Source organism: Bacillus rossius, chromosome 3, assembly GCF_032445375.1.
Source record: "Bacillus rossius redtenbacheri isolate Brsri chromosome 3, Brsri_v3, whole genome shotgun sequence".
Lineage (NCBI taxonomy): Eukaryota > Metazoa > Arthropoda > Insecta > Phasmatodea > Bacillidae > Bacillus > Bacillus rossius.
This window is the reverse complement of record NC_086332.1, coordinates 132,159,287-132,166,529: the sequence shown is the minus strand read 5'-3', so window position 1 is coordinate 132,166,529 and position 7,243 is coordinate 132,159,287.

Sequence of the window (7,243 nt, the reverse complement as noted above, 5' to 3'; positions counted from 1 at the left end):
CATGTGTAGTTTGTATGTGTTCCGCTGGCAATTACATTCCTCCAGCTTTGATATTTGCTCGGAAGAATTGGAAATAAGAACTGCTTGATGGTGCACCCACAGGCACTATGGGAATAGCTCAGGAATCAGGTTGGATGACTGGTGAATTATTTCTTAAGTGGATGCAACACTTTAAAGCTTTTACAAATCCCAGCCTTGAAAACAAAGTTCTACTTTTGGTAGACGGACATTCAAGCCATAATAACATTGAAGTTTTACAATTTGCAAAGGATCATGGAATAGTTATGCTTTGCTTTCCTCCTCATTGCACCCACCGTCTTCAACCTCTAGATGTTTCTTTCTATGGTCCTCTGAAAACATATTATGATCAAGCAGTTGCAAAGTGGTTGAAGTGCCATCCAGGAAGGGTGGTTTCCCAATATCAGGTAGCTCGTTTGTTTGCTGAAGCTTATGGAAAAGCTGCAACGAACCACAATGCGCTCTCAGGATTTGCAAACACAGGAATCTGGCCAATTGATCCTGATTTAATTCCAGATTTTCTTTTTGGCCCTGCTGCAACTACAGATGAGCCAGAAAGAATAAATGAAACAAAATTTTGTCAAAGAAAAGTCTTTTGAAAATTCACTTGATCCTGCTTCACAAAGGCCTATAGAAGTACCAGCAATGGACAATGCTTCAAAAACTCATGGAGAAGAACCCTTGGCTATTCCATCAAATTCGTTCGAATAATACCAAGGAAAACTGCAGACAGGTCTATCTATAACGTCAAGTGATATTTCCCCAGTGCCCTCTGGACCACGATCCAAGTCGAAGAGAAGACACCATGAAGGGACTCAAGTGTTAACAAGCACCCCTAACATAGTCGAAATGAAGAATAAGTTGGCAGAAAAGAAAGCAGTTGAAATGCGACGCTCTGCAATACGTGACAAGAAGAATATTTCTTTTCAAGTCACTCAAGAAGTTTCTGACATTGTAATAGATAAAACGACGATGAAGATACTCCATGCTTATATTGTAACGATTTGTATAGCCGCTCGAAGCCAGGAGAAACATGGTTAAAGTGTTCAACGTGTAATATGTGGGCTCATAACGAATGTGCTACTCTTTCCAAAACTGCAAAGCAATGCAAGCCTTAAACTAGTGTGTCATTTTAGCCACACATACTAGGGTAAAATGACATATGGTACTTTTTCTTCATGTGACTTTAATTTTATGATGCGAGTTAAATTAAAATAGTTTAATGAGTAGAAGTGATGTGTGATATGTTTGTCTGTCTTAGAACACAGCCAGCATTCATCTAAGAAATATATATTTTTAATAAATGGCATTTAATAAGTAGTATGTCATTTTAGGCCAGGTTCCCCTATATCCCACAGACTTGAAACTCGGAAATGATGATCCTTATATTACACAATCATGTGAGAATGAAGTTTTCATAAATTCAACTCCCAAGGGTGCTTTAGCCCGGGTAACGCCGGGTACTTCAGCTTGTGCTTAATAACATACCGAAAGTTGACTGCTCTAGACCTAGTGTGTATCACCAAAAACGTGCAGTTAATTCCTAGATGACAGCGACTTACAGCAGTCCGTCAATATGCTTTCCATTTACACAGTTTTTAACGTACTCTCCATATAGGCATCACAATAATCTAGAAACGCTATTCGAAACACCCACGTGAACAAATACTTCAATGTTGAATACTAAAGATGAAACTAAAATAGAGAACGTTAATGATTTTTTAAACCAGTCATTTAAATAAAATTATGATTTACATACAGAACAAGGGAACAACGTCAAAATCATCTGTATAAAAGTTCTTGCTTATTCATTAAGCTTTAAGGAAATTTAACTATAAAGAGTCTAGCACAATTAGTTGAATAGCTAGAATAGCCTAAGTGTCGGCGTGTGTGCCGTCCTGCGGCGGTGCTCGAATCGCAACAAGCCGGCGCGACGTGCGTTGCACGCGACCTTGATGGCCAAGTTTCAAAGTTCCGAAGATTTTGTTTAGGGATTGCTGCAGATATGTTACGTTTATTTGATTTAACACATTTGAGTTAAATTAACGCAAATAAGAAAATAATTTTATTGCTTTTCCCCTGTGAAATGGCTCCATAAAATTGCAATAAAATTATTTTTTGGAACTTGTCAACAGGAAAACCCAAAAATACCAAGTTTAAAAATTATGTTTATAACTACCTAAAACAAATTGGGTAGGCTTTCCTTCTCATCAATAACGATTTGAGATTTTACTTGTAATTTGGAATGGGAAAGTGGAATTACTAATGAGCTTTAAAGTCATAACTCTAGGGACCGGACATATGACGTCACAGTGCAGATGAGGCAGGATATCATATGAGATCATGTTTTTAGCATGTAAATTTTTAAGAAAAAAATAACCACTGTGAAGACAAAAAAACTGATTTAGAAAAATTAGCTACCTAAATTATTATTAATACCAATACTAATCAACAAATAAGTATATTATATTTCTTGACTTATTCTATCACTTTAAAAAGTATTCTATTTATATTTTATCCAGGCTACTTTTTCTATTAGAAACAAACACTAATAGTTTTCAGAGCGCCAATTAAGGTTTGTATTTCTTATAAGTAAATATTTTTATTATGAGGTAATATTATAAAATAAAATAAACTTTTGCATCTATTTAATTACATTAGTTAATTAAAGCTTTTTACTAGCGAATTTGACCTGATTATTTATATCTTTGTTACCTGTGATTAAAATGCTCCTACCCAAACGACTTGCCATGGATCCCAGAGCAGTACACATTGCGACACTCCGAATGCTCTAGCTATCAAATCGATTACTGTAGACTCCTAAATATATACAATTAAAAAGATTAATCAATATGCAGAAACTAAATTTAAATGACTTTTATGTATGGTCTTTTAAGTTTCTGCAGTTTATATAATTTTTATTATATTCCAGAAATTCGGTAAAAACATTATTTCGAAATTTGTGTTGTTTCATCTTGCTTATTTTGCATAGTATATATATATATATTACTTCTATACTACCACATATATAATAGGTGTTGTGAAATTTTTTTATTTGTTACCTTAAATGATACAACAAAAACAAGTTTGTAGGATTCATGTTTGTGGAGCACTGCAAGGAGCTGCTATTTATTTATTTTATTTATCGACTTTGTTGGTGGCAAAGTTAAGGGCATACGCCTTTTCTTACACTTAACCACATTAAACATTTACATTTCTCTACATCATCATTACATATCTACACTAATATTATAAACAGGAAAGATTTGTATTTTTTTGTGTGTGTAGGTTTGTAATGAATAAACTCAAAAACTACTGTGCCGACTTCTAAAAAAATTTTCACTATTAGAAAGCTACATTCACCCTGAGTAACATAGGCTATATTTATTGCTAGAAAAGATAAGGAAGGAATCTTTACAAAAACTTTAGTAACGTAATCCAATGTGTAAAAAAATGCCATAAAACATCTTATGTCGCATGCGCTGCGGAAACTATTGATGATAGAACAAAAGTATGTCCTATACAATATTAAAGAACATATCAATAACTACAAAAAACTTTGCGATACTATATGTCCAACTATTATAGTTATGTCACAATAACCACTTTTTACATTTTAAAAGTTGATAGAAATACCGACCAAAATTAGACCATGTTATTCATACTTCTGTTTATTTATTTTTTTTATTTTTTTATTTTCATATCCTTTGACCCCATTTCTGGGGTATGATACATGTCAAGTACATACAGGAATATATATATATATATACATATAAAGTTTCACAAAAAAAAAACAACAAAATATACAATTTCACAAAAAACAAAAGCACAAAATATATAATTTCACAAAAAACAAAAACACAAAAATATACAATTTCACATAAAAAAAAATATACAATTACATTTTACTTATAAGTTAACATAAATTACAAGTGGGATTGAATTTACCCTATAAAATCTTTGCTATTATTTTTTATTTTTATAAAGTCTTCTACATCTTTGAAAGGATAAAAAAACTGTTTTTCAGCTATTTTTTTTAACTCTATTGCAAACAATTTTTTATTATTAATATTTTTAACATGCCGAGGTAGACTATTATATGAGCAGATTCCCACATAATTACAGTTTTTGGCATATTGGCTGGTGGAGTGAGATGGTATTCTGAGGTTGAGTGTAGTTCTTGTTTGATACGGGTGTATGTCACTATTTGTTTTGTGTAGATGTATGTTATCTTTCATTAAAATCATTAGCTGGATAAAATATTGACAGTAAAAAGGTATAATTTTGAGATCTTGAAATAGGTGTCTACAGGATGATGATGGTTTCGAAAATGAAATTAGTCGAATTGCTTTTTTCTGAAGATTAAATATTCTGTTTCCTTCTGCTGTGTGTCCCCAAAGTTCCATGCCGTAACTCATAATGGAATGAAAATTTGCAAAATATGCAGATCTTACATAGTCTTTAGACAATAACATTCGAATCACCCTAAGACCATAACAAGCACGGGTTAGTCTTTTAACAGTGTTGTGTTCCTTATCCAAATAAATCATATTGTTTTCAAGACTGTTTCAATTCCTGTAAATTACTTTTTGAATTGTTCAAATCGGCTATTCCAATCAATGCGAAATTAATAAATCATAGAAATAGAAAAAATAAATGCTGTCGCGTTGTGCATGTTATTCATACCTATTTATTAATCCTTATCCAAATAAATTATTTTGTATTCAAAATTGTTTCAATACCTGTAGATTACTTTTTGAATTATTCAAATCGTGTATTCCATTCAAAATATATTACGAATTTAAAAAGTCACAGATACAGAAAAGGCGCGGCTAGCCTGGCATCGCAGGGGTGCGGGAGAGGGGCGGGCACATGAATGAAATAGGTAGCCGCGCGGTCGGCTCGCTACGCAGAGGACGAAACCGTCATTGAACATTTTTTGACTATTTAAATTGCAAATTTTTTTCCAAGTTAAAATGTTTTTCTCAGAACTAATTATAAAAAGTTTATTCACGCTTTATTGTTTATTTTTTATAGTATTCTCTCACTTTTTCAATAGTAAGTATTTATCAAAAGTTATATTCTTATTTTATCTGATTAAAAAAATTCAACGTAATGCCTAGGAAAAAAAAGTCTCAACTATCTAAAAGTTGCTCCCAAACGAGATTGGCAAAAATACGACGTATTGGAGAATCATCTTCTGAAAATTCAGATCGTCTCGCAAATCAGAGAGCGTATGCTTCGCAATCGCGGGCCACAGAATCTAGCGCCAAACGTTCGCAACACCTTGTTCAAAATAGTGACAGAATGTCACAAGCACGTACAAGGGAATCTAGCGCCGAACGTTCGCAACGCCTTGCTCAAAATAGTGACAGAATGTCACAAGCACGCGCGAGGGAATCTAGCACTGAACGTTCGCTTCGTCTTACAGCACAAAATGCCAGATCGTTCCAACTATACGAACGACAATCGAGTGCCGAACGCTCGCAGCGACTTATTGCACAGTGAGAAAGACAACAATCGTTAACAACTAGAATGCGTAATATTTTTTTTTTTCCTAACCTAACTAAAACTAAGTGTGTTTGGGAGGGGTCCGGGTTAGGGAGGGACCTAAGTGCGTCTCAGGCCGAAGCCTATACGCCTTAGTCATGCTGGGATTAGCCATGCAGGGAGAGGGTCGCATGCATCGTGTGCTAGGAGGGGATTGGCCAGCCATGGCAGCGATTGGCGCCATGACTAACTCCCCTCACTCTTAACTCTAGACTAAACTACTTGATAAGTTGGGCCCAGGTAAAACCTGCATAGACACAGGGAAAACCCTGGGCACTTTCATGCGGGATGCCAAATTTCATGCATTAATTTCAGGCAGGTTCAATACGGGAGAAAGAAGGATGGTTCAGGAAGAAGAGTTGGTCAGAGCAGAAAGAGTCTACCATGCGGGGTTTGGGCGCTTGGACTTAAATGTCCGCATTGTTTGTTGTTCTGCAGTTCTGGATCTTCTGACCAGGGACGCGAGCGCCCCTGGTGGTGGCTGGCCACACCGGGCCACCCACTCCGCCTCCAGTAGCACCTAAACTAAAAGAAGAAAATTAGAACACCTTACTTACTAAACATATACAAACAGAACATATTTCACTATGTGTACGCTCTGCTAGTGCGGAGCGTAGGCTACATTATTTAAAATATTTTAAAGCTAATAACTTAATATGAATTAAACTATTATATTTTTGGTATTTTATTTTATTTTTTTTGTTTTTATTATTTTTAATTTTTCTCTCTTAGCCAGTAGGGAGAGCGTGCCGACTCTGGAACATAGGCGAGGGGGGAGCGGGGTAATCCGGGGATTATCCCATTTTTTATGGTTTTTTACGCATTTTTTTATGGTTTTTTATGTGCAAATCCAGTTTTTTATGTGCAAATCCAGTTTTTTATGCGCTAATCCAGTGGCTAATCCGCTAATCCAGTGGCTAATCCGCAAATCCGCAAATCCGCAAATCCGCAAATTCGCAAATCCGCAAATTCGTAAATTCGCAAATCTGCTAATCCGGAGATCCGCAAATCCGCAAATTCACAAATCCGCAAATCCGCAAATCGCAAATCCGCAAATCCGCCATTTTATATTTCTAGAAATTTCCACCAACTTCGAATCGTGACGTCATGATTTTGTGTCGTCTGCTGGAGGCCGTTATCTTGATTTTTCCTGGTCGCCATCTTGTTTCGTCTGCTGGAGGCTGCCACCTTGATTTCTTCTGGCCGCCATCTTGTTTCGTCTGCTGGAGGCCGCCATCTTGATTTTTCCTGGTCGCCATCTTGTTTCGGCTGCTGGAGGCCGCCATCTTGTGTGACGTCATATAGTTCTGTTGGTCGCCACCAGGTAGCAGCAGGTATTATTTTATTTTAACTAAAATATTTTCAGTGCCGAGGCTGGGATTCGATCCATGGGACGTGAAAACGTCCAGGATGTCGTGGTTACGAGGCGGACGCCTTGACCACTAGACCACGAGACCAATTGGAATATGGTGGAATAAATAATCTATATATGCTATGTACTGACGGCAAGTTTATGATAAATGGGGGGAGGGTGTTTTTGCCTTCCTTAATGCATACCTAAGGCGCCACATTTGAAATTAAAATTATTATACAGCCGCCATCTTTAATTCCAGCACAGACTACCAGATGGCACCAAATTCAAAAATTAGTTGCCAGAGGCGCAGCCATCTTGGTT